Source organism: Muntiacus reevesi, chromosome 14 (genome assembly GCF_963930625.1).
Source record: "Muntiacus reevesi chromosome 14, mMunRee1.1, whole genome shotgun sequence".
Classification (NCBI taxonomy): Eukaryota; Metazoa; Chordata; class Mammalia; order Artiodactyla; family Cervidae; genus Muntiacus; species Muntiacus reevesi.
This window is the reverse complement of record NC_089262.1, coordinates 57,989,380-58,003,489: the sequence shown is the minus strand read 5'-3', so window position 1 is coordinate 58,003,489 and position 14,110 is coordinate 57,989,380. Positions and strand designations below refer to the sequence as shown.

Here is a 14,110-nt window from a genome sequence, read left to right as displayed (position 1 = left end):
GCGGGAGGGGGCCTGGGGGAGAGAAGTTTTGGGAGTGTGGGATTAGCAGATGCAAACTAATATGTGTAGGATGGATAAACAAGATCCTACTGTACAGCATGGGGAACTATATTCAATATCCTGTGATAAGTCATAATGAAAAAGAATACAACAAATTATATATATATATATATATATGTATAAGTGAGTCACTTTGCTGTGAGCTGAAATTAACACCACATTGTAAATCAACTATACTTCAATAAAATTAAAAACAACTCTTTTATGAGGTTATACTGGAGAAGCATGGGCCCCACTCCAACGTGACTGATGTCCTTATAACAGCAGGAAACACAGAGACAGAGACAGATGCGGAGCAAATATCATACGACAATGGAGGCAGAGATTGCTGCTGTAAGCTGAGGGCCACCAAGGATTGCAACAAACCCCCAGAAGCTAGGAGAGAGGCACGAAGTCTCCCCTGAGGTTTCAGAGGGAACATAGCCCGGCTGACAGCTTAATTTCAGACTTGAAGCCTCCAGAGCCGTGAGACAGACACTTCTGTTGTCTTTGTTTTTTTAAATTTCTGTTGACTTCCTCTCTTCCTGTTCTCCTAAAAACTAGCCTGACCCTCCTAAAGATTTTACCTTTTTTCCACTCCGGGAAAATGGACAGAGGTATAAAACAAAGGTATATCTGTAGAGGTGGTTGTTGTTAATTGCTCATTCATGTCCAACTCTTTGCAACCCCATGGACCGCATGGTAGCCCGCTGCCAGGCTCCTCTGTCCATGGCATTCTCCAGGCATTCTCTGGAGTGGGTTGCCATTCCCTTCTCCAGGGGATCTTCCCAATCCAGGGATCAAACCCAGGTCTCCTGCATGGCAGGCAGATTCTTTACTGTCTGAGCCACCAGGTAGCCCAGAGATTTAAAAAGTTGTCTTCTGCCCCCCTGGAGCCGTGCTGGTTCTGCAGCTCTGTGGCAAGCCACAGAATTGGGGTTGTATTCCACAGAATGGGGTTTGTTAAAGTTGTCAAGAACAAGGCCTACTTCAAGAGATACCAACTGAAATCCAGAAGAAGGCGAGAGGGCAAAACTGACTACTATGCTTGGAAACGATTGGTAATCCAAGATAAAAATAAGTACAACACAACTAAATACAGAATGATTGTTCGTGTAACGAACAGAGATATCATTTGTCAGATTGCTTATGCCCGTATAGAAGGAGATATGATAGTTTGTGCAGCTTATGCTCACGAACTCCCAAAATATGGTGTGAAGGTTGGCCTGACAAATTATGCTGCAGCATATTATACTGGCCTGCTGCTGGCCTGCAGGCTTCTTAATAGGTTTGGTATGGACAAAATTTATGAAAGCCAAGTCGAAGTGACTGGAGATGAATCAACGTGGAAAGTATTGATGGTCAACCTGGTGCCTTCACCTGTTACTTGGATGCAGGACTTGCCAGAACTACTATCGGGAATAAAGTTTTCGGGGCCCTAAAGGGAGCTGTCGATGGAGGTTTGTCTATCCCTCACAGTACCAAACGGTTCCCTGGTTATGATTCAGAAAGCAAAGAATTCAGTGCTGAGGTACACCGAAAGCATATCATGGGGCAGAACATTGTAGATTACATGCGTTACCTGATTGAAGAAGATGAAGATGCTTACAAGAAACAATTCTGTCAGTACATAAAGAACAACATAACTTCAGACATGGAGGAGATGTATAAGAAAGCTCATGGTGCAATACGAGAGAATCCAGTGTATGAGAAGAAGCCTAAGAAAGAAGTTAAAAAGAAGAGGTGGAACCGTTCCAAAATGTCACTTGCCCAGAAGAAAGATTGGGTAGCTCAGAAGAAAGCAAGCTTCCTTAAAACTCAGGAACAAGCTGCCGAGAGTTAAACCAAACCACAATTTTCTATCAAGATTTTTCAGATAAGACAATAATAAACTTATTGAACGAGCAAAAAAGAAAAGCTGTCTTCTCTGACCACCCAGAGTTGAGCAGCCATCCAGCTCTCTGACATAATTCCTGTTTTCTCGTTTACTTTGTTTCCCTGACTAGAATATAAACTGCATGACAGCAGGGACCTATTCTTTTTTCTTCGCTACTATTTCCTGAGGACACACCTGACATATGAATGATCAAGCCTTTTTGTACAATGATTGAAAAAGATTCTTACAGAATTCTTGCTGATTACCAGCTGTGTCCTAGGGCATGTCATGTAATTGCCCCAGCTTCAGTGTTTTCATCTGTAAAATGGGGAGAAATATATATGCCCAGAGTTAGGAGGAAAAAGTGACCAGTGCTATGGGGCTGTGCTGTGCTTAGCCGCTCAGTCGCGTCCGACTCTTTGTGACCCCGTGGACCGCAGCCCACCAGGCTCCTCTGTCCCTGAGGATTCTTCAGGCAAGAATACTGGAGTGGGCTGTCATGCCCTCCTCTAGGGGATCCTCCCAACCTAGGGATTGAACCCGGGTCTCCTGCATTGCGGGTGGATTTTGCACGCTCTTTACCAGCTGAGCTACCAGGGAAGCCCAGGCCAGCTATGGGGAGGTGGCCTAGTTTTTTGGTTTCGTGGGGGAGGAATCAACCAGACTAAGAGCTCTCCTGGTTCTCCACTAGACTTGTTTTAGTGCTTCCCCTCAGTCACTAGCAGATCCTGACACACAGTAGATGGTCAATAAATTTGTTAAATAAATGAATGGAAGGCAAGGATTTTGAGAGATATTTCACAGGTAAAATCTGGTAACAAACTGGATATTGGGGGGAGGAAGAATATCTGAGATGAAAACAAATGTTTTGTTCATATAGGTGGGGCTCCTTTGACCTAGTCTTCATACTTTAAAACTTTTCTCTGGAAGGGCAATTCTAAAGTCTAGAGGCAGTTTTTACCTACCCCAATCTTTCATTTTTATTTTGGCTGTGCTGGGCCACATGCGAGATCTTAGTTCCCTAATCAGGAATTGAATCCATGCCTCCTACATGGGGAACATAGAGTACTAACCACTGGATCACCAGGGAAGGCCCCCAGGTTTTTTAATTTAAGGGAGTAATTAGCTTTTCCAATGCACTCTCCTCTTTCAGTATTTCTTTGGGATTAAGACCGAGTTATTTCTTGGTAAGGGGCATCCCAGAGTGAACAGGAAGAGAAAAGGTGAAGTCAGTGGCGGTAAACCAGTCAGAAATAAACAGATTTCATGAGGGAAGACAGAGTGTTGGTCAGTCATTTTCTTTGAAACTGAGAATCAGAAAGCCACAGATTCTTCGCCTTCCCCACTTTCAGATTTAAAATATCAACAAATTCAATCTAGGACTTCCACTGATGTGGTTCTGCCTCCAGAATCACTAAGAGTCACATCCTCTCCCCACCCTTGGGGACTGGCCACAGGCATCCACAGCTTTTATACTTGTGAAGAAAAGGAAGTAACACCCCTCCGGTTCTTTTGAACTGGTGGGCCATCCCCTCCTTTTTTGACCCCCCTCCCACTCAGACCCTCAGAAAAGAAAAAGTAGACTTTAAAAGCTGGCAAAATAACAAAGTTCAGTTTTTAAAATGGAAACAAAAACAAACATTTACAGCGCTTTCCCCACTTCTCAGCCTCCTCTAGGCAAAAATTCAATTAAAAAAAAGATTACCTTTGCCCTCTCCCATTTTTCTTTTTTTTAAAAAAAAATATTTATTTATTTGACTGCACCAGGTCTTCGTTGCAGCACATGAGATCTTGTTCCCTGAGCAGGGATTAAACTTGGGTCCTCTGTATTAGGAGCTCAGAGTCTTCGACACCAGGGAAGTTCCCCCATTTTTCAACAAGAAAAAACTCCATACTACTTTTCTCAATTAAATTATATTTGAATTAAATTATAGGACTGCCCTGGCTGTCCAATGGTTAAGACTTTGCCTTCCAATTCAGGGGGTGCTTGTTCAATGCCTGGTTGGAGAGCTAAGAACCCACATTCCTCGGGGCCAAAAAATCAAAAGACATAAAACAGAAGCAATATTGTAACAAATTAAATAAAGAGTTTAAAAATGGTCCACATCAAAATAAATCTTAAAATTAACTAATTTAATGTATATTTTATATCTACACACAGATATATGATTTTAAATATAGAATATTATTTAGGTCCTTCTTTAAACTTTCTTTAGATAGATTAATAAAACCTAGAAAAAATTTAAAGTTTATTTATTCATTCATATTAATTAAAAAGCTTTTAAACTGATTTTGGTAGAATTTTTAAATAAATTGGAATATAGATCAAATAATGAAATAAGTAGATTAAAAATAGTTTAAATAAGATACAACCAATTTTGTGTTGATAATTTGAAAAGGTCAATTTTTTCATTAGCATGGGGCTTCAATTATTTATAATGCTCATGTAATTATCTCAATTAGTTAACTTATATGCAGAGCACATCATGAAAAACACTGGACTGGAAGAAGCACAAGCTGGAATCAAGGTTGCCGGGAGAAATATCAATAACCTCAGATATGCAGATGACACCACCCTTATGGCAGAAAGTGAAGAGGAACTAAAAAGCCTCTTGATGAAAGTGAAAGAGGGGAGTGAAAAAGTTGGCTTAAAGCTCAACATTCAGAAAACTAAGATCATGACATCTGGTCCCATCATTTCATAGCAAATAGATGGGGCAAGAGTGGAAACAGTGTCAGACTTTATTTTGGGGGGCTCCAAAATAACTGCAGATGGTGATTGCAGCCATGAAATTAAAAGATGCTTACTCCTTGGAAGGACAGTTATGACCAACCTAGACAGCATATTAAAAAGCAGAGACATTACTTTGCCAACAAAGTTCTGTCTAATTAAGCCTATGGTTTTTCCAGTAGTCATGTATGGATGTGAGAGTTGGACTATAAAGAAAGCTGAGCACCGAATTGATGTTTTTGAATGTGGTGTGGGAGAAGACTCTTGAGAGTCCTTTGGACTGCAAGGAGATCCAACCAGTCCATCCTAAAGGAGATCAGTCCTGGATGTTCATTGGAAGGACTGATGTTGAAGTTGAAATTCCAATACTTTGGCCACCTCATATGAAGAGTTGACTTGTTGGAAAAGACCCTGATACTGGGAAAGATTGAGGGCAGGAGGAGAAGGGGACGACAGAGGATGAGATGGTTGGATGGCATCACCGACTTAATGGATATGAGTTTGGGTAAACTCCGGGAGTTGGTGATGGACAGGGAGGCCTGGAAAGCTGCAATTCATGGGGTCACAAAGAGTCAGACACGACTGGCGACTGAACTGAACTGAATTATCTCAAAACTTAAATCCTTTCATTTTTTTGTTTTCAGTCAAAAGGATTAAACTAAACTACAAACAAGGTAAAGCTTATAGCATGAAAATAAACATTTAGATTGCCTTTTAAAATAAGTCTTGTCAGCTGCCTCTTGTGAAAGTGAAAGTTGCTTGCTCATGTCCAACTCTTTGTGACCCCATGTAGTCCACGGAATTCTCCAGACCAGAATATTGGAGTGGATAGCCTTTCCCTTCTCTGGGGGATCCCAACCCAGGCATCAAACCCAGGTCTCCTGCATTGCAGGCAGATTCCTTACCAGCTGAGCTACAAGGGAAGCCCAAGAATACTGGAGTTGGGTAGCCTATGCCTTCTCCAGCAGATCTTCCCAACCCAGGAATCGAACCAGGGTCTCTTGCATTGCAGGAGGATTCTTTACCAACTGAGCTATCAGGGAAGGCCCAGCTTCCTCTTAAAATAACTTTATTCCCATAAAATAGTGTTTTTGAAACCACATCTGGGGTTGAAAAGCATAATTGGGTGGTTAGTTTTAATTTTAAAATCCTGGCCCCAAATACTTACTTCTGAATTAACTGCTTTCATATTCTCTCACTCAATATTTACATTTAATGCCCATTCTCTCAATGTCTCTGAAACTTCTCCCCCATCATGTACTTGTAATTTCATTTCTCTGTCTCACCAGGTATATATTCCATTCTCTTTAGGATCTTTTGGCTTAGAAGATCCTGAATGATTCACTGGAGTATTCCTTCCCTCACTACAAGTGAAAAACACTTCAGTGTCCCCTCCACTTTCCACTGGTCTATGGACACCGAGACTGGAGGAGATGGCAACAGCAGGCTTGGGTACCAGGTGACCCAGCAAACAGGAATGAAGGGAGTCTTGGCTTTTGCTGTGTGACATTCACTTTTTAGTGACCTAAAGAGTCACGACTGAAGTGACTTTGAATATTGTCTTTAGGATTACCGGCCAGCCCAGCCAACAGTCCAGAAGTAATGTTTGACCAATTTTTGTGTTAAGTTCCCTCCACCACCGTTAAGTTTCCATCAGATTATATCATTTTTTATATTTTTGCTTCTAAAGATAATCTTGTTAAGCATATTTTTTGGAGTCTATAAGTTTCCTGGTGCACAGACAATTTAATCCAATTCAAAATAAACCAAATCCAGAATATATAAAGATCTACAATTCAACAACAACAAAAACGCCTCAATTAAAAAATGGTCAAAGAACTTGAATAGATATTTCTCTACAAAAAATACGGTGGGTTAACAGACACTAGATATCTTCCTTCAAACTCACTCTCCACTCTTCTCCACTCTGACCCCAGAGGCTGACCTGGGTAGACCACATCATCAGCCCCCTAGTCTCTGCCTTCTGGTTGGGTTAGTGGGAGGTACCAGCAGGACGTGGGAGGAAGAGAGACATCAGGTTGGAGTTTTTGTTCCCTGGGTCTCTGCCCTGGGCATCTCTCACAATACATACTAAGCACAAATACATAACAAATACAAATCCTGGACCCAACCCTGGACCGGTCAGAAAATGCCAGAGAGGGAAGTAGGAATGGAAACGAGTAACAGGATGCTGGGTGATTTGGATAATCACACCAACCACTTCAAGCAGAGGCCCTCAGATGCTGGAGTCATGGTCCCAGTCTCTGGGAGGTAGAGTAACTTGCCTCAGGCTACACAGCTAGTAAGTGATACTGTCAGATTTTGAACCCAGCCTTCTGTTTCCAGAGTCAGTACGCTTAAACCAACCAACCAACCAAACAAACATATTATTGTGATTTTTAACCTTGGAAGGTCAGTGAGTCTTATTTATTCATTTATTTGTTTGGTTGTGTCCGATCTTAGCTGCATCATGTGGGATCTTTCACTGTGGTGCATGGACTCTCTGGTGGTGATGGACAGGCTTAGCTGCTCTGTGGCATGTTTTTAGTTTTCCAACCAGAGATTGAACCCTGTACCCTGCATTGCAAGGCAGATTTTTCATCACTAGACCACCAGGGAAGTCCCCCAGAGCCAGTACTCTTAACCACCCTACAGCTTCTAACATAGTTCATGGGCCTATGGGATGCCAATGACGTCTGTGAAAGGAAAAACCATGGTTAAGTCTCATGGGTAGCACCATAAGAAAAGCGGCTGCTTTGTATGGGGAGAAGTTCAATTCCTGTTCAACTAACACGACAAAGTGGAGATGAGAAGACCAGGCAGGTGGCTCTTCCAGCCTGGAGGTACCAATTTCAGTACTAATCTCCCATCAAGGGAATAGGAGAAAACCAAGGAGCAGCCCGTGGGGAAACAGTGAAACTATGAAAGTGACTCATGAAGAGTTACTCACTGACACGTGGCATGCTGACCTCAGACACCTACAACAACATTCTTGCAGTTCGTAATCTCTCTGTAGTCTCTGATTTCAAATGCTTAATCCCAAGGGTTTCTAAGAAAATCCTGGATATCACCACTAATTATATGAAGAGCAGCAGCCTGTTTCCACCACCCTGCTGCATCTGGGCAGCTGAATCACGAGACAGGCACCTCCAAATTCTTAGACGGTGGTTGGGCATAACTTTGTCCCACGGTTTAAATTGAGCTTGCCCTTCGGCAAAAACAATCCCCGGAGTACCCTTGAATATTAACAACATTGGCAGGCTTCCTGATCACAAACAAGATTTAAATAGAGAAGGGCTGCATTTTTTCACACATTACTAACAAACAGTATTTTCCTCACCTGTCATATAACCATCAGCCTCCTGCCCTATGCACAAGAGAATTAATAATCGTGAATTCAGTGTTAGAATGAAAGCATTGAAAACAGGTATAAATAATCTTCAGGTTCATTCATGTGTAGACTGATTTAGGACAGCTCATAGAGGAAAAAAAGGAATAAAATGGTTATAATCTGCCACCTCTGATAGGAAGTTGGTTCAAAGTCTCAAACACACATACCCTGGGTGTCAAATATAACTCACTAAATCAGCAGTTGTAAGACTGTTGTTTTGCCTTAGCTATAACTCTGTGGATGTTCTCCAGAGATCACGAGGACATTAGGCAGTTCACAATTTATGAATGGTTTGTGTTCCCAAATTTATCTGGATTGTTTTAAACTGGGAATATACTTTTCTTGAAATGTATATTATTGTTATAAATCGAGGTATTACATATGAGCAATAAAAGGCACTAATTTTAAGTCTTCAGCTTGGTGAATTTTTACATATTATATACCCAGGTATATACCCTGCTGTTGGGAGAGACTGAAGGCAGAAGGAGAAAGGGAAGCAGAGAATGAGATGGTTGGATGGCATCACCGATTCAATGGACATGAACTCGAGCAAAGTTCAGGAGATAGTGAGGGGCAGGGAGTCCTGGCATGCTGCAGTCCATGGGGTCGCCAAGAGTCGGATGTGACTTAGCAGCTGAATAACAACAACAGCATACCTCGGTAACCAACCAAATCAAGTAATAGCACCTGGAAGGCTCGTTCATGCCACCATTCCCAGCTAATAACCATCTTTCAGAGGTGTCCTCTATTCTGACCAGAATTAGATTTCTGGTCAATATTCACCAGAGATTAGATTTTTATAACACAGTAGCTTTCTTATTGATATAGAACATATATATGTTAAGTGTGTAGAATGAACTCAAGGGCAAAGGGAAATAAATATTTAAATATGTATATAGCCTTGTAGGGGCTTCCCTGGTGGCTGAGCTGGTTAGAGAATCTGCCTGCAATGCAGGAGACCTGGGTTCAATCCCTGGGTTGGGAAGATCCCCTGAAGGAGGAACTGACAACCCATTCCAGTATTCTTGCCTGGGAAATCCTATGGACAGAGGAGTCTGGCGGGCTACAGTCTCTGGCTGCAAAGAGTTGGACATGACTTAGCAACTAAACAACAGCAAATCCTATGACTATACCATAATTTCTCATTTCTACTACTCTCCTGTTGATGGACATTTGAGTTATTGCCAGTTCAGGGCTCCTACGAGCAGTGCTGCTATGAACATCCTTGTTTGGTAAACACTCGTGCTCACTTCAATAAGAGGTACAGGCGTAGTAGAGTATTCAGTAGGAGGATTTGACCCAGTCTGGAAAGGCCAGGGAATGACTTCCCTGCAGTGCTCTCTGGGTGATAATGTTTTTCTGAATCTCAAACCTGGAGGCCAGGGACTTCCCTGGTGCTCCAGTGGCTAAGACTCTTGAGTTCGCAAAGCAGAGGGCCCAGATTCGATCCCTGGTTAGGGAACTAGACCCGGCATGCCACAATCAAGAGTTCACTCTTTGTATGGCCAACTCTTTGCGACCCTGTGGACTGTATAGTCCCTGGGATTCTCCAGGCCAGAACTGGAGTGGGTAGCTGCTCCCTTCTCTAGGGGATCTTCCCAATCCAGGAATTGAACCCAGGTCTCCTGCATTGCAGGCAGATTCTTGACCAGCTGAGCCACCAGGGAAGCCCCAGTGTTCTCAGGCGGCAACTAAAGACCCTGAGTACCGCACCAAGACTCGGCACAGCCAAATAAAACAAAACAAATAAATTTCATGGCTCTACCAATAATGCAAAAAAAAACCCCAAAACCTGGAGGCCAGGGATTCATCTCTTATGTGGCCATAGTGGGGACCCTTTCTGTCTTTTCCCTCAGCTCTGGAAGCATTAAGATTAAGGGTCTTCTGGCATTGGCTGTCATGTGTATATCTGGCCTGTTCATATACGACTAAGATAAATCGTTGGCTACACTCACATATGTTTTGTTTTTTGGCTGTCAACATCCAAATCCCTTCATGATTTGGGGGATTCTCTAAGTGATAAATCTCAGTAGGAGGCCGGATCCTCCTGCTGAAGCTCAAAAGGCCCTTCCTGCCCCAGTCTCCTTTGCAATTAGAGCATGGCAAAGGACCTAGCTCCCACGAATTAATTTCTCACTCTGAGTCATCTGAATCTGAGTCATGTATCCAAGGATGGCAGGGTTGGCGGCATATTTGCCACACAGAGGGCAGCAGGAGCAGGAGAGCTGCTTGCACTAGATTGACTTTTAGGTGTGATTTTGGGCATTCTTCCTGCTGTATAGCCTCTGACTCAGTTCTCCACGCCTCCCAACAATTCTGTAAGCTAGACAGTGCATGCATGCATGCCAAGTTGCTTAAGTTGTGTCAGACTCTTTGCAACCCCATGGCTCAGCCTGCCAGGCTCCTCCATCTATGGGATTCTCCAGGCAAGAATACTGGAGTGGGCTGCCATGCCCTCCTCCTGGAGATCTTCCTAACCCAGGGATCGAACCTGTATCTCAGGTTTCCTGCATTGGCAGGCGGTTTCTTTACCACTGGTGCCACTGGGAAGCCCAAGCTGGACAGTAGATGGTAATAAATCCCTCTTCTACTTCAACCTGCCAGCTTTGTTTTCTGTCGCTTATAACTAAGAACATTGACAGTTAAATCCTCCTACCAAAACTGCCCCATAAATAATGATTATATTTATTGTTTGAACTGGTAGAACAAAATGGTGCTTTATGTAAAAAGTGAAACCTTGTACACTACTTACAATTCAAACTGTCTTGATAAATGCCTTTTATGGGTCTAACATCTTATATAATAACTTTAGTTTCTCCAAAGCAATTAAATGGTAGAGTTATCTGTTAAACCACAAGGCAAACAGAATTGTCTTTAAATACTTATCTGGAGGTAGGGTGATGAGCTTCTTATGTCTGAGTGCCCTTTTCCCCCTCTTTATAAATAAAAAAGAAAGGTGCCAAGTCAGTACTTTATTAATTGGAAAATGACTCTCCAGTTCCCTGGTTTTTGCCTACTCGGCACACCCTGTGGCTTCTGAGTCAGTCAGTTGAAATGGAAATGTTCTCTGTATATGTGAGGGACATTCTGGCTGTACCAGAATATACAGACCTCCAAAGAAGTCCTGGTTATATAATAAATATGCTTATTGGGCTTCCCAAGGTGGCTCCTGCCAATGCAGGAGGTGCAGGAGATGCAGGCTCGATTCCTGGACTGGGAAGATCCCCTGAAGAAGGAAATGGCAACCCACTCCAGTATTCTTGCCTGGAGAACACCATAGACAGAGGAATCTAGTGGGCTCTACAGTCCATGAGATCGTGGAGCCTGACACGTCTGAGCACGCATGCACTGCAAACTACTAACGAAAAGTTCTTGTTGATGACATTATCAGAACAAAAAATATATAAAAACAAATTAAGGATTTTTACAGAGATTTATGGTTTACAAAATTATTTCAGGTACTTTTGTCTCATCTAATTTCACTGCTCAGAGTTTAGTGACTTGCCTGAGGCCACACAGCTTGAATCTAGACCTAACTCCCATTCTTTATTTTCCCACCATACAATATAAACATTAATCACTTTGAAACAATGATAACTGCATTGCATTAAAATGAAACAGAAAACATAAAAACTCTAAATTCAGAAAAATTACATGTTTTATTAAGTAAAATGCAAAACACAGCATACTACATAATAAACTGGTTTTGTCAATACCACAATTCTTTCTTTACATGCTTATCTATATACTTGTATAAGATGAGAATGGAAGGATATGATCTCAAATGTAAACAGTGACTATCTTGGGGGATCAAAATTATGGGTAATTTTATTTGTGTGAGCTTGGGAGGAAGTGCATAAGCTTATTATCATTTTCTAAATTTTCTACAGTTAACACATTACCTATACTTCCTGAAAAAACCTTTTATCATTATTATTAAAGTCATTTTTTATATTCTACCCTTAAAACAGACAGCTTATTATCTAGCTCCATGAAAAGTATAGTTAGAGTATCTAGCCACCACTAATTGAACAAGCATCTTCTTGAAATTTTACTAACATTATTTCATTTAATTTTGATAACAGTATCTTCAGGTAGTAGTATTATCCCATCACAGATAAGGAGGCTGATGCTGAGGTTCATTTGCCAAGATCACACAGGAAATATCAGGGTCTTGGTTGCTGCCAGTTCGAAGCCCACCTTCCTCTTCTGCTGGGCTCTTCTACCTTCCTCTGACTCAGCATATCTTCTCTAACGTAGGAGAGCTGCTTTACCACACGCCGGTGCAGCCTCCCAGATTCACTTTTTAAAAACAGACTTATGTTCCTTAAAAAACTGGAAATAGAACTGCCATACGACCCAGCAATCCCACTTCTGGGCATACACACCGAGGAAACTAGATCTGAAAGAGACACGTGCACCCCAATGTTCATCGCAGCATGGAAGCAACCTAGATGCCCATCAGCAGACGAATGGATAAGGAAGCTTTGGTACATATACACCATGGAATATTACTCAGCCATTAAAAAGAATTCATTTGAATCAGTTCTAATGAGATGGATGAAACTGGAGCCCATTATACAGAGTGAAGTAAGCCAGAAAGATAAAGACCAATACAGTATACTAACGCATATATATGGAATTTAAAAAGATGGTAATGATAACCCACTATGCAAAACAGAAAGAGAGACACAGATGTACAGAACAGACTTTTGGACTCTGTGGGAGAAGGCGAGAGTGGGATGTTCTGAGAGAACAGCATTGAAACAAGTATACTATCAAGGGTGAAACAGATCACCAGCCCAGGTTGGATGCATGAGACACGTGCTCAGGGCTGGTGCACTGGGAAGACCCAGAGGGATGGGATGGGGAAGGAGGCGGGAGGGGGGATCGGGATGGGGAACACATGTAAATCCATGACTGATTCATGTCAATGTATGGCAAAAACCACTACAATATTTAAAGTAATTAGCCTCCAACTAATAAAAATAAATGAAAAAAAAGAAAGAAAGAAAAAAAAAGAAAACAGACTTATGGTATTAAAGGGGACCACTTAAAATGATTACATGTGTTATAAAAAGACTAGAAGAATATATTCCGAACAGTATATATTACCAGTGTGGCAGGACTTCCATTTTCTAAGCTTTTGTATCTATTAGTTTTTTTTTCCTTTAAAATTTTTTAATTTTAAAATACATGAGTCAGAAAAAACTATATTTTTTTCCTATATTATCTATCTTTTAAACATTGGAGCATCTCAGTATCAGGCTATGCAGACCATTTCTAGAAATGCACCTAAGAAAAATGCATACTTCATCACCAACCCTTTGTCTTCTCATTCGTATCTCCTGTTAAGACAGGGTCTCTGCCTGCTTTACTGACTACCAAATCTTCAGTACTGGAACATCTGGCTGATGAAGGCACTTGGCATATAACTGACAAATGAATGAGTAAAGGATGTATACTTTTCTCCTTTCAAATTTTAGATATACTGATATGTTCTCATACTGTTTCAAAATAGAATACATGTCAAAAGTCAGCTGAAATAAAAAATGTACGGGGAACTCTGTTTTCTGAATCTCACAACTTGCTCAAGGTGGCTGTTATGTGTTGAACTATGTCCCCTCCAAAAAGGGTAGGTTGATGTCCTAATCTCTGGGACCTCAGAACCTGAGAGTATTTGGACACAGGGTCTCTGCAGGTATAGTTAGTTAAGACGAAGTGACACTAGAGAGTGAGGGTCCCTGATCTGATATGACGGCCGTGTGAAGACAGGCTCAGGGAGGAGGCCGCGTGAGGACAGAGGGTTGAGGGGATATTTACACAAGTCAAGCAGGGTCAAAGACAGCCAGCCAAAAGCATCAGAAGCGGGAAGGAGTCCCCTACGGGCTTCAGGGGAGCTCAGTCATGCTGACCCCTCGATTGCAACTTCTAGCCTGCAGAACTGCGAGACACACTTCTGCTGTTTTAAGCCTGTGGTACTTAGTTAAAACAGGCAGCCTGAGGAAACCAACAGCGGCCTTGATTTGAATTCCTGCAAATAGTGGGGGAGGAGTAAACAGTCACCTGAGCA

The 14,110-nt window shown here is 41.9% G+C and overlaps 1 pseudogene; it reads left to right on the top strand.

The window, feature by feature from the left end:
* The first annotated feature begins 966 nt into the window (after positions 1 to 966).
* Positions 967 to 1,940, top strand: LOC136146489 (large ribosomal subunit protein uL18 pseudogene; annotated as a pseudogene).
* The last annotated feature ends 12,170 nt before the right edge of the window (positions 1,941 to 14,110 follow it).